A 15,151-nucleotide genomic window follows, 5' to 3' on the forward strand; every position below is an offset into this window, starting at 1 on the left:
GGCAAAGCAATGCGAGGCACATCTTTCAGCATGGCAGTAACTGGACTGAAGGGAGTGAAGAGAGTAAAGGGAATAGAGGGGGCAAGAGGTGGGCAGTGGTCATCAAGGCAAGAAAGGAGAATGGAGCCAGATGGTAGAAAGTCTTTCATTCAATGCTAAGGAAACCTAAGTCTCAGACTTTCAGCGTCCAAAACCCACTTAGTATGTGTTTGGTTAACATGTTGGTCACCAACTTTAGATAAATTAATAAAAAGAATCCGTCCAACATTTAAAGTGTACAGAATAAACAGTATTTTAAGATCACTGCTAACATTCATGAATATTTCAGGCTGTTTTATGAGAAGATACTATAGTATTTGCACTCTCATACCAAGCCATACCCAGTTTGATAGTGGTTAGTTTGATCTGCATGTGCTGCTTCCAAAGAAACTTGATTTAACTTCTTATTCTTGATATGAATTAAATAAAAAATATTAATTCATGTTTACAGGTCACTGAGAAAAACAGAAGATTCTGTGACCCTAACAGAGATTTCTGGATATTTTGATCAAAGATCACTGAATGAAGAAATGTCCTCCTTTAAGCAAAAATACAAACAACAAATCAACCAACATGTCAACTCAAAAGCTGGAGGTTTCAATGTTTTAACTTGGAATATATATTTTTACCACACCTAGTTGGTGTGCATCATCTGGGAACAAGTTATTTAAGCTATGCTACAGAACGTATAAGAGCATTGTGAATATACACAGTAACAAATTCCTAAGTTTACTTTCTAAAGCAACAAATAATGAAGTCCTGGGAACCTGGTTCAGGTCTTTTACGTCACAGTTCAATATTTAAAATAAAGTCTAATATCTCTTATCCAACATCATTATATTTTGGCTCGTGAGTGATAAGTTCCGATCAGTGGTATGCTGGTAAGTCTTTAATAACTTGTTCTTTTGGGGGGAAAGTCTTGCTTTGCAGTATTTGTCAATTCCCGTGGTGTAAATGCTCCCTCCATGGAAGATTTCAAGCTAACAACTTGGTAATGCTGAGCTGGGAAGAGATGTTCACAGTAGGCCCCCACAAGCCAGCAGATTACTGTACATATCTCTGAGATAAGCTACTTAAGCAAAGCAGTTAGAATAATATTACAATTATGAATTTCTCAGTTACAGCCTCAAATGTGAAAATCTGCATTTTTCCCAACCCAATCTAATTTTCTATTTTTAGTTTCTATTCTCTTGTAGAAAATCAATCTAATCATTCCAGAGGAAGTCAGTCCAGTTCACGGATTATTCAGTCAATTCAGGATTATATTTATGCCACCTTCAGATTTAACATGCCTACAGGGATTTGTCTCCCTTTCCATCAACCCTGGAGTTAGTCCTAGGAGCAGTTGTGGTGGGGGAAGGGCCACACTTCTTGGACTTCTGCCTGGACAGTGAAAAATCCTATCATCATCAAGCAGCTTCCACTCTGCTCTGTGTTGGTCTGTTTCAGATGTACTTGGTCATGACATTTTGATATCTCACACTCATCCCAGGTGTGAGACCTTGCCAACAGTACTGCCTCCACCTCCTGTGCTTCTTGGTACCCCCAGCAGCTTTTAGTTCTCCTCACATGCTCTCCAGGGCTGATAAGGGGTTTTTGTCACATGGCAGTCTCCACATGGTAGCAACAGGATGACTTCATGACTTCTCTTTGGACAGGCAGTCTCTTCCCCAAGCACCTACTCTAAGCACATCTTTCACATTCAGATAACTGGATGTGAAGGGAGGATTCCATACAGCCTCTCACTCTGGACTTAGTTTGAGGACAGGGCTTCAGAGAAAGTGATTCTTTACACTTGCTTGCTCATGTCTTACTCTCATCCTTCCTTTCCAAACTCTCCTTCCTCTCAGTAGGATAGGGATAAAAGAGATGCCTTCTGCCTGCTCATCTTCCCTTTCAAATTCTTTATGTTTTAAGCCTTAAGGGTATGCACTGAGCTTTGTTCCCAAGCTGTGCAGTGATCTGCTTTCTCTTAAGCATTGAGTGACTCATGCCTGTCTGAGCTAGGTGGGAGATGAAGGGTTTGCAGGGATATCGTGTCTATTTCTACATCATCTCACACATAGAAATAGCCTCTGAGGCAATTATTATTGTCACTTAAGATGTTTTTATCTCATCCTTTCTTGCAGAAATGTATGTGCTCACCTTTCACAACATCAACCAGCATACTGTCATGCAGAAGAGCAGAATCTACTGATCACTTCACACATTACAATGAAAATAACCCACCTCACCCCACCCCATTCCCCTGTGACCTCAGTTTGATAACCGTCTGCCAACTCTCCTCTGTGAATAAAGCTTCTGGTATCTATCGAGTGCTTGCCTCATTCCGATCCACAGCATTTTCCAATCTACAACACAATACACCAAATGATCAAGAATACTAGAAAAATTCAACCTTTCCATCTGGTTAGCCTTGATGGCTCCTACAGTATGAGCTATCAAGGTTAACCAGATTGAAAGGTTGAGTGTTTTGCTCTTATCTAGGCAGGAACAGAATTAAAACTCAGAAAGTAGCTCTCATATTGAATAAAGCAGGAGTCTACTAACATTTACTCAGAATACTGTCTCCTGCACGTCCAAAGCCACTAAAAAAAATGGGTTTTGACAGTGTCTTTTGATAGATGGATTTTGCAAACAGCATATTGTACTTTTTCCCAAAGGATAACATTAATAATAGGACGTGTTTTCGCTAGTAGAAGTACAACTTTGATACATAGGTAGTTCTACTCCCACTATAGAAAAAAATGTAAGAAATCCGTATTAAAAAGCACTATTTTGTGCTTTATCTAGGAAAGTTTAATTGTAGTATTAGAGTTTTGTCTGAAGGGTAATTAAAAGTCTTGTAAGGTTCATTCTACTTTTTCATCAGAGACACAGTTTGGGGGATTAAGAGTGAACCTAACTTACAGGATTACGTGTGTGAGGAGCAAGTCAAAGATAAGGCAGAGTTTTATACGGCCTGGCGAAGTGGTGCCCCAACACGGAGCCAATCTGCACACACCGGGAGGGGCTTTTGTTTTATTTCATTTTGGCTTTTCTCCACTCGTTTCTGAGAAAATCTTTGTCAAAACGCTACCTGGCCACAAGCTAAAAATAAATAAATAAATAAACCTCAGAGACTATACATGACAAAGAATAGGCTTTTTTAAAGTAGTAGAAAAGTCACCAAAAAAAAAAAAAAAAAAAAAAAACCTATAACCCACACAAGCAACAAAAACAAACCCTTTATGGAGGAAGAGATCATCTGATTTTTGAGTTAGTACATTATAATATTCAAAATATCTGGTTTTCAACTACAATAACAAAAAAAAAGATGCATGCAAAAAAAAAAAAAAAAAAGGAATGTATAGCCCATTCACAGGGGAAATTAATAGAAACTGCCCCTAAGGAAGCAATGATACTGGATCTACTAAACATGGATTTTAAATCAGCTATCTTTAATATGCTAAAAGAACTAAAGGAAACAATGTACAAAGAGTTAATGAAAAATACGAGAATGATGTCTCAACAAATAGAGAACATCAATAAAGAGATATAAATTATGAAAAGGAATGAAATAAACATTCTGGAGTTGCAAAGTACAACAACTGAAATGAATTCACTAGAGGGTTTCAACAGCAGATTTGAGCAGAGAGAAGAAGTAACAGTGAATGTGGAGAGAGATTGAGAATATTTATTCAAGGAACAGAAAACATAGTACACACAAGAGACATGTCATGGTTATAAGATTAATGATAGCTCTAAGGCCCATTCAAACATCTCTTGGGGCCTACATTATCTGTCACTTAGTGGTATGACACGACCAGGTCTGGGGACTTCTAACCCTAGCCCAGAGATTTCTAGGTGACAAGACCACCTCAGCATAGATGCAACCCTCATAAACCTTAAAACAAAGCTTATCCTTACAAGAATAGTTTAATTTCCTTTATGAAAGAAGCATCTGTTAATGAGTGTAAACTGCATACAGGTATAAGGAAGGGGAATAATTCCCAAAACTCTGGGAATGGTCTCCAGACACAGACCTTCCGGAAGGTCAGTCAGTCATCTGACCCCTTGACTGTATCTGGGCTGTGCCACCGACCTGCTCCCACTTTCCATCAGGTGCAAGTGCTGCCAGAATAAACTGCTTGAACATCAGACAGTATCTAAGACTCACCTTTGACCCAAATTGAACTGAAGTGGAAAATTCATACCTGGGAAAGTTGGTTGGCTAGGATCACCCAAGATCCCTGAATACGATAAAAAGGAAAAAAATATGATAAAAAGAAAAAAATGAACAGAATCTAAGAGACCTATGGAAAACCATCAAGTGTATCAACATATGCATAATGGGAATCTCAGAAGGATAGGAGAGAGAAAATGGCTGAAAGAATATTTAAATAAATAATATTATGTCCATCTATTATGTATCAATAAAATAGTTTAAAAGTGAATTATAAAAAAAAAATAATAATGGCACTTTGGGAGGCTGAGGTGGCCAGATTGCTTGAGCCCAGGAGTTCAAGACCAGCCTAGGCAACATGGCAAAATCCCATCTCTACAAAAAAAGACAAAAATTAACGTGGCATGGTGGTGTGTGCCTGTGTGGTCCCAGCTACTCAGGAGGCTAAGGCAGGAGGATCCCTTGAGCCCAGGAGGTGGAGGCTGCCGTGAGTTGTGACTGTACCACTGCACTCCAGCCTGGGCGACAGAATGACATCTGTCTCACAAAATAATAATAATAATACTGGTCCCAAACTTTCCAAATTTGATAAAAGACATGAATCACCACATCCAGTAAGGTTAAACACAAAGCCGGACAAACCCAAAGAGTTCTACACTGAGACACATTACAATCAAACTGTTGAAAGTCAAAGGCAAAGAAAAAATCTTAGAAGCATCAAGTCAGAAGGTGTCACTTATAAAGGGTCCTCAACAGTGGATGTTTCAGCAGAAACCATGGTGGTCAAAAGGCAGTGGGATGATATATTTAAAGTGCTGAAAGAAAAACAAAACCATTTGCCAAAAATTCTTTATCTAGTAAAACTACCTTTTTTTAAATGAAGAAGTGACATTCACAAATAAGCAAAGCTGAAGGAGTTTATTGCGTGTAGGCCTGTCCAACAGGAAATGCCAAAGGGAGTCCTTTGGACAGAAAGAAAAGGGCACTAGACAGTATGCAAAGCCACAAAGAACACTGTATGGAAACCACATAAACACAAAAGAAAATATTATTTTATTGGAGGTTTGTAATTCCTCCTTTCTTCCTATATGATTTAAAAGACAAATGCATAAAACAATAATTATAACTATGTTTCTATGTCAGGGCACACAATGCATAAGGATATCATTTGTGAAAATCATACAAAAGAGGTGAGACAAAGCTATACAGAAGCAGAGGGTTTTGTATATCATCAAAGCTACAGAATGTTAATTCAAAATAGATCATTACAAATTTGAGAGATTATTTCTAATTCCCAGAGTAATCGCTAAGAAAAAAACGAAAAGAAAAAACAGAAAATAAATGAGAACGGAATCAGGATGCTAGACCACAAAAAAAAAAAAAATCAACTAAACCTATTTTAAACATATTTTGAAACCTGATGAATATAGGGATTTCACAAAATTGTGAAAGTACTAAATGCCACCAAATTTTACACTTCACAGCGGTTAACTGTATGTTACGTGAATTTCACCACAATTGTTAAAAACTTGAGTAAAATAATCACTCACCAAATAAAGTCCAATTTTTACAGATCCATCCAGCACTATTTAGATGCTTTTAAAAATTGCCACATTCAAATATTCAAATATCCCACTTCATGTATATTTGCCCTAAAATTATGGTCATTCCTTATATTTATGACATTTTTCTGAATTTCTATTTCTTACTGTTTTTCACTTATGCTTTTCTGCGTCAGTAAGCTCTTTATGTATTTTTACTAATCACAGAATTGATGTCATGTCGTGCTAAAAGCAAAAGAGCAAATCTAATAAGTATAAGAAATAGCACACAAATTAAGCAAAGACGGGCCAGCTAAGAGAAACTATACTGTTAGTGAACGGTAGCCAATTCATAAATTATCTTCCAGTTTAATTTGTAAAATGTTTATGAATTTTTATACCTCTTTCTTTGAAACTACCAAATTATCTGTTCAACCACTGCAGAATATTAGCTGGATATTGGCAAGCGCATTCATAAACACCAGTATAGGCAATGGAGATGGGGTTGAAAGTCACAAGCAGGCACACAACAAGGCCACAATGGTGCTTTAAATTTTATTTTTATTGAAGAAAGCCTCAAAACTGCATGACCAGTTATGGTCCTAAATAACCTTGGATAAAAATCAAAGAACTGCATTAGAGTAGCAGCAGTGGAAATATAAAATAAGTTTAAAAGAGAGAGATTACAAGCCATGGATACATAGAATTTATCATTTTTTTCAGAAAGACGGATCAAGGGAGAAATAAAAGGTGATTCTAAGAATTTGAAACCCTGGTGATTTAAAAAACCACCAGGAACCAGAAAGAAAAATAATTACAAGAAGCAGCTGGTTTGGAGGTGATGTATTTAACTTAAGTTGATCAAGTGAGACAAACACCTTGCAGGCAGCTGGAAAATTCTAGCAGGCAATTAAAAATTCCAGACAGAAGATTGTTGAGATGTGTTTTTCCTTTAGCACAAATGTGGGAAGTGTCAGCAAAGGCCTTCTCCTGAGGCTCTGGCGAAGGACAGGCACATTTAAGGAGGACATGCACAAAGTCAAGGTCAATGGTGAGACTTTGGAAAAACCCACATAAATGTTCTCTTTCTGGCACACAGTCTCTGACCTTATTTTCATTTTAATACAGTCACATATTTTATAGCCTATTATAAAAGTCAGTTATATTTTATACAGCCAATTATATAATCTATTTTATATGTGTCCCTTTTATTTTATATTGTTACTATTAATTATATATGAATCTTTTTAAAAAGAGATCAAAGAAAAAGGTAGCAGAAAATAACAAGTAATCCTTACATCACTTAAATGTGGTTTTAAGCTAGCTTTCTATTTAAATTATTACATATTTAAGGCTAATAACTCAATTCCCAGTGAGGAAGAAAATCTCTGATAAAATGTCTTACTTGAAAAATAAAAGAAAGTCTTTATAAAAATCATGCTATTTTTTCTATGCCTTTTCTCATGGAACTACATCTATAGAGTAGCCTTTGGAAGGGTTGCAGTTAAAACTCAGAGATAGTGCATGGGAACAGATTTTAAACTATAAAACTGTAAATAGTAAAGTTATAAGCAAATAGAAAGTATTACTACTGCCAGAGCAAACAACTCTTTCCAATGTCATCATACTCAGAATCTAATTAATGGGGAGAAACAGAGAGACTAAGCAAGCTCCACCGAGGCTTTGATGTTTATTTCACAAGCCTCCTGACATTTTGGATAATTATGGATGCCTAAACACCCATCACACTAACTGTTAACTGACATTCAGTCCATATTAATTTTTGCATCGCATTTTTTCATTCCTTTTCCTCCTCCTCAAATGAGTTTTTACCATATTTTATTATACAGACACACACAACTATTCTTTTCATATTGCCATTTTGCATTTCATATTAATAAAGCTGAAGTATTTACATGTTTTTAACAAACTTTTTAGTTTAAAATACTTTTAAGTTACAGAAAAGTTGCAAGAATATTACATAGAGTTCCCATAACGCCCTTTGCCCAGTCCCCTCTCCTATTAACACTTTACAGGTGCCGGGTATGGTGGCTTACGCCTGTAATCCCAGCACTTTGGGAGGCTGAGGCGGGTGGATCACCTGAGGTCAGGAGCTCGAGACCAGCCTGACCAACATGGAGAAACCCCATCTCTACTGAAAATACAAAATTAGCCAGGTGTGGTGGCAGGCGCCTGTAACCCCAGCTACTCAGGAGGTTGATGCAGGAGAATCACTTGAATCTCGGAGGCAGAGGTTGCAGTGAGCCGAGATTGCGCTAATGCACTCCAGCCTGGGCAACAAGAGTGAAACTTTGTCTCAAAAAAACAACACCTTACAGGCATATGATACATTTGTCACAACTAATGAATCACTATTGATATATTATTATTATTGTTATTAACTAAGGCCCATGTTTTATTTGGATCTCCTTAGTTTTTACTAAATGTCCTTTTTGTATTCCAGGATTCCATGAAGGTTACATCATGTTCATTTCATGTTGTTTAGTCATGTGAATCATGTTACATTTAGTCATCATGTCTCCTTAGACTCCTTTTGGTTATGACCATTTCAGGCTTTCCTTGTTTTTTGACAACCTTAACATTTCTGAGAATGGCTGGTCAGGTATTGTGTAGAAGGTTCTATACTTCAGGTAGGTCTAATGTTTTCCCAGAGGTTTTTGAGAGCAGGAACACAGAGGTAAAATGCCATTTTCATTGCATCAAATCAAGGGTACATACCATCAATATAATTTATCACTGACATTAGCTTTGATCACCTAGATGAGGTGGTGTTCATCAGATTTCTCCACTGTAAAGTCCCCATAATATACAGTTTGGAAGTTGTTATACACATCTTACACTTCAGAGGTAGAGAATTATGCTCTACTTCCTTGAATGGGGAAAATCTACATAAATTGTTTGGAATTCTGCTGAACAGGAATCAGTAAGCATTTCGTTCCACTTCATTGGGTGATGACAAGCATGACTTTGAGGCAAAAGCTTAAGTGCTCACATTAAAGAAGTAACCCCACAGGACAGACGTGGCATGCAGGAAGTGGTGAAACAGTAATAAGGGAAGGCCAAAGGAAACGTGTTATTGACTTCGGCAAAACTACAGGCTACTGGCAATGCCACACACACTTCTGAGCAGCCTTATCAGATGCATCTCAGAACTTTCCATTCTGAGAACAAAAGCAGAAAGCTTTTATCCATCAGCTCTCATCCTCTTTGGCACAGCTAGCCTCACAGGCATGCACTGCTCCTCATCCCTCACCACTAGAGTGAGTCCAGTGGACTCCCAGGGGAAGACCATCCATCAGCATCAGGGAAGCCATAGGACAAGAAGCTACAGGGAAGTGATACAGCCCTAGATGAGACCCTATCACACCTGTAGAAAGCTGGACTTGGTCACTGCAATACTGGCTGAGAGAGAGAGGGTGAAGAGGATGTAAGTGTCATACAAAAATTGTCCATATCACAGCACTGGTCACAACAGCAAAGACATGTTATCAACCCAGGTACCCATCAATGATGGAATGAACAAAGAAAATGTGGTATATATACATCATGGAATACTACACAGCCATAAAAACACACACACACACACACACACACACACACACACACACACACACAGCAAAACCATTTCCTTTGCAGCAACATGGATACAGCTAGAAACTGTTATCCTAAGAGAATTAATGCAGAAATAGAAAACCTAATACCATGAGTTATCTTATAAGTGGGAGCTAAAACATTGGGAGCATATGGACCTAAAGTTGGGAACAAAAGACCCTGAGGAATACAAGACGGGCGAGGCAGTGACAGAGCAGGGGCTGAAAACTACCTATGGATATCATGCTCTCCACCTGGGTGACGAATTCAGTCATACCCAAAACCTCAGCATTATGCAATATACCTTTGTAACAAACCTGCACATGTACCCCTGATTTTAAGATAAAAGTTGGAAAAAAGGACAGGTCCAATACACAACTACACATCTTAATTTTAACCATCTCTAAGAGTGAATGAACTTTTTTGGTTTTCAACTGCTAGCTTTTCCCATCTCTTAGCAAGATCGGTCTGTCCCCTGCTGGAGAAGAGGCTCAGGACACACATAAATTGGCATCAGGCAAGAAAGCCAGGAGTCCTGGGCTTCTGATATCTCTGTGATTGCGCCACGTACCACACTTTCAGAGCACATGTACATTCCAGCTGAGGGGAAGCATTCCCATTCTGAGGCTGAGTCTGAGGCCCTTCACACATGTATGCTAATATTTTGTTTAGAGTATTTTGCATTTATATTCATGAGACACGGTGGCTTTTAATTTTCCTTTCTTGTTTATCCTTGACAGTGTTTGGTATCAAGGTTATGCTGGCCTCCTCGAATGAGTTAGGGAGTATTTTGACTTTTTTTCTGTTCTCCGGGAGAGAATGTATAAGATTACAGTCCTATCTTCCTTAAATGTGTTTGGAAGAAGTCATATTTGAAGGCATGTTCACTTGTTTTCTTTGTTGAAACACTTTTAATGATAAATTTCTCTTGTAGGAAAAGAAATATTTTAATTTTCTTTTGTTATTTCTTGAGTGCAGTTTCGTAGGCTGTGGTTTTGAAACATTTTTTCAATTCATTGAAATTCTCAAAATTAGCAGAAAGTTTGTTAAAGTATCCTTATATTTTTGTCTTATTGATTGTATTACATGCTTGTTTTCCATTTTATTAATTAATGCACTTTGGGTTTTTTCCTTCCTTTTGCTTACTTTTGGCTTAATCTGTTGTTCTTTTTGTAGTTTTTTGGGATGAACGCATGGATAAATCATTCATATTTAACCTTTTTCTTCGGTAATATTTGTAATTAAGGCCATCAATTACGGTCTGATCTGCATCTCAAAATTTTGATTTGCAGCATTTTGTTATCATTGAGTTAAAATGTTTCCTAATTTCCATTGAGATTTCTTTTGGAGGAATGTATTAAATTCCAGGCGTTTCTGGCTTTTTAAGTATTCTTTAATTAATGAGTTCTAGCTCAATTCCACTATAGTTAGGGCACTTACTCTGTATGATTTCAATCCTTTGAGATATATTGAAACAATTTATGGTCTAGCATAAATTCAGGTAAATATTCTAAACATACTTAATAAGAAAGTGTATTCTGCAGTTGGAGATATATACATTACACACAGTATATAAACATACATTACATATTTTTTGTTCAAATCTTTTGTATTTTCATTTTTTGCCTACTTGTTCATTAAGCTACAGAATGATATACATTAACAATAGTTTTGTATTTCTATATGTACTGTCTACTTCTATTATTTCTGTCCCTTTTTCTTTATATATTTTTAAAACTCTGTTACTTGGTGCAGAAAATGTCAGGCTCACTATGTGATATTTCCTTTTTGAGGGGATCTTTGTCCCTGAAGGCTGGCTGTCGGTTTCTCTCAGATATGTCAAGTAGTTGGTTTACTAGTTTCTGGAAATGTAGCTAACTACTATGGGCTGAATGTCTGTGTCCCAACAAAACTCATAAGCTGAAGCCCTAATCACCAGTGTGATGGTATTTGGAGAGGAAGCCTTTGGGAGGTAAAAAGGTTTACATTGTCACAAGGGTGGGGCACTCATGATATGATTAATGCTCTTGTAAGAAGAGGAAACAGAGAGAGAGATCTCTTTCCATAAGTATGTACCATGAAAGGTCACGTAAGCATAAATTGAGGAGACGGCTGTCAGTAAGCCAGCAAAAGGGCCCTAACAAGATATCAAATCTGCTGTCAGCTGTATGATATAGCAGCTAACTTTTCTAAAGTAATTATTCATATAGCCAGACACCATGCTAGACTCCACCTATACCTTGAGGTAAGGCGAAGTCCTAGGTAAAATGTATCCCTCAGAGTTTCTTGAGAGATTAAGCTGCGCCTGAGATTTCTGAAATTATTTGGTTTCTTCTTCCTTAAACTGCTTCCCCTGGGCTCTCACAGTTTTCTCCTGGCAGCTATGCCCTCATAAATCACTTGTACCTCAGACATTGCTCCAGGTGTGCTTCTAGGATAGCCCAACGAAAGACACGCTTGATTACTTAACTCATTGTTTATTCATTGCACCTACATGTAAAATTTTCCTACTCAGCACTCTGAAAAATCAGATGGCTACTAAAAGAAATGTTCATGTATTAGCGATGTTTAATTTTCTGAATATATTTTAATCGACCAAATGTGAGCCACTGTATCAATTTCAGTTGGATCACATTTATATTTTGAATTCCTGTATTTTATGAAAGCTGAAGACATCTCCTAAGGCAGGAGCATCCTGTGTCATCTTGTTTGAGGAAAACTTAGAAGCATAATCTGCCTTAAGGTACTCCCCTTACCTTCTTATTGAAGGGCTACTAATTTCTCTTGCTCACATGCTTTAAAGATTTCTAAGACTGAGAAAGAGAAGACAGCTACGTTGCCAATAGAATATTACATATAAAAAGAGTATGTTGTCATAGAATTTAGAGATCCTCAAATTCAATCCTCTACCAAGGGGGAAAAAAGAGAGGTAATGTCATTTCCTCAAAGCCATTCACACTTTAGTATTATTATCTAGTTTTCCTGATTTCAGAACTATACATCACTTAGGATTAGCTACTTGGCGTACTCCCATGGATGATACCATCAGATTGATTTAGAGCTGAAGACTGTGGGCCATAGAGCAGACAAGGACGATAAAGAGTAAGACGGAAAAAGCACCAAGATGCTGGCAGGGAGATCAGAGAAGCTGGAGCATTTTCTAAGGAAGGGGCCAAAGAGGAAGGGCAATATCTAAAGCCAGGAGGGAACTGGCCAGGCAGGTGGACAGTCATCTATGGTGTTAAATCAAAAGAATCGACACAAAAATAGAAGTGAGTCTATATTAATCTCAGAAGTGGCAGCAAACTCTCCACTGCTTTAACAAATAGACAGTATCAGCATGTTTAGAAATAAATGCGTAAAACTTCACTTATTTTTATTTCACTTTCTCAAGGCTGGTATACAAAATATAATCTATTAGCACAAGTGATACATCACTGATCATAAAATTAATCTGGAATTGTATTTTCCAACCTTTATCAAAATGTTAATGTTTCAGTAAGCTCTTTTTAAACTTCACAAACTATATCCAGACTGCTAAGAAAAAAAAAAAGTAAAAATATTTTAAATAAAACCATCATATCGCCCTAATTCACAGACTTTGACTAAGGATATATCAGAATGTTTTAGCTTTACTTCAATCTAATAACAAACATTAAGAAAACTCATTGTTTGACTCTGTTTTGCTTTATAATTAATCAGGAATACTGCCAGACATAGTGGCTCAGGCCTGTAACCCCAGCACTTTGGGAGGCCGAGGCAGGCAGATCACTTCAGGTCAGGAGTTCAAAACCAGCCTTGCCAACATGGAGAAACCCCGTCTCTACTAATAATACAAAAAGAAATTACCTGGGTCTAGTGGTGCATGCCTATACATCCAGCTACTCAGGAGACCGAGGCACAAGACTCGCTTGATCCCACAAGACAGAGGTTGCAGTGAGCTGGGATTGTGCCACTGCACTCTAGCCTGGGTGACAAAGTGAGACTGTGTCTTAAAAAAAAAAATGTGGGGCGGGGGGGATAAATTGGCTCCTCCCAGCATAGTTCTGTGGAGGTCAGAATTCCCTGAGATTACCTTTATATAATGAGTACATATAGTTTGCTAAAATGGGGTTAACTGGCAGGACACACTTTGAAACTGGTTAATGTTTGCACAGCACTGTGTTTTTGTAATGTATGTGGTCCCATCACGGTGCCAACATCATTTTCAGAAAGACAGTACCATCTCACTGTTATCCCTGTTCTTCCCATAGGAAATTAAAGTTTAGTGGCGAAATATCTCACCAATCCTTAAGGGAGTAAAATGTGGTAGGGATTAAGACCCAAGAAAACTGAATTAATTACAGATAAGTCTAACACCAAAGAAGTCGCTCCTCACCTAAAATTTTATGATCTGCAGGAAAGAATACAAAAGAGAAGGAGAGGGGAAGAGCCGAAGTCCAAGTGTGTCTGGGAAGCAAGTTCTGTGACTGTTAGGGGTGACTATTCAGAGTTTGAGTCAGATTAGCACCCCCAACACAATGTTAAGAGCTGTACCCCTGTGAATTTAAGACAGGGCCCAAATCCAGAAAAAATTAGGGCACAAGACAGAAATATCAGGCAGTGCTAATAAATCACACCACAGTCAGGATCAGCAGGAAGGCAGGGGACCCTTGCAGTTCAAGTAATTTTTCAGTTGCCAAAGACATACTCTCAGCACATCAGATTCTGAATATCACGAGTTGGTCTAGAAGCAAATAAATTGCTGGCATGTTCTGTTCTCTGACAAACTCCACAAGTACAGGGCATCTCCAGTGCAACAAACTCAGTCAGTGAAGTTCACCCGCTCCAGCCTGGTCATGGGACCTCTCAGGCAAATGTCAAACTCACACCAATTGTGCCAGCCAGGTCTCCCTTTCCCTAGGCTTGAGATTTTTCAATCCTGTACAAAGGTTATCTCTTATTCTTTCTTCATATAGAAAGTATTGGTTATTAAATATATTAACACTATGATTTTAAAAGTTTAATTATTATCAAGGTTTTATTCATTTATTTATTTATTTATTTTTTGAGATGGAGTCTCGCTCTGTTGCCCAGGCTGGAGTGCAGTGGTGTGATCTCAGCTCACTGCAACCTCCGCCTCCCAGGTTCACGCCATTCTCCTGCCTCAGCCTCCCGAGTAGCTGTGACTACAGGCACCTGCCACCACATCCGGCTATTTTTTTTGTATTTTTAGTAGAGACGGGGTTTCACTGTGTTAGCCAGGATGGTCTCAATCTCCTGAACTCATGATCTGCCCGCCTTGGCCTCCCAAAGTGCTGGGATTACAGGCGTGAGCCACCGCACCTGGCCTATAAACGTTTTTTTTATATAATATGTTTAACACTGGGAAATATCTACCTCAAGAAAAAGCACCTACTACTTTTTATCTTTAGGGATCTATCCTCTTAAGCACTGACATGCAGCATGCATAGCTTGGAAGATTTATTGAAGCATAATAGTTGTTTGCAAAGCAGCACAACAATTTAGGGCAGTCAAAATTGCCAAACAATGCTATATGGAACATTATAATTATTCTTAGTAGAGATCCATCCATGAATGGGAGTCATCTCTGTCAATTAACCAAGTAAGTTAATTCCGCTATAGATAAATGTTTGATTTTAATATCAAATTCTATAGGTATTGGGAAGACATTGCTTAACAAGCATTTAGAATAGAAGGGTGCAGTTATGGTTTAAAAAAGAGAAAATGGAAAAATAAAGACAAATATCCAATTTTTAACATCAGGAAATATTATGATAGACAAATATCCAAT

Source organism: Rhinopithecus bieti, unplaced genomic scaffold (genome assembly GCF_001698545.2).
Source record: "Rhinopithecus bieti isolate Rb0 unplaced genomic scaffold, ASM169854v2 scaffold_2574, whole genome shotgun sequence".
Lineage (NCBI taxonomy): Eukaryota > Metazoa > Chordata > Mammalia > Primates > Cercopithecidae > Rhinopithecus > Rhinopithecus bieti.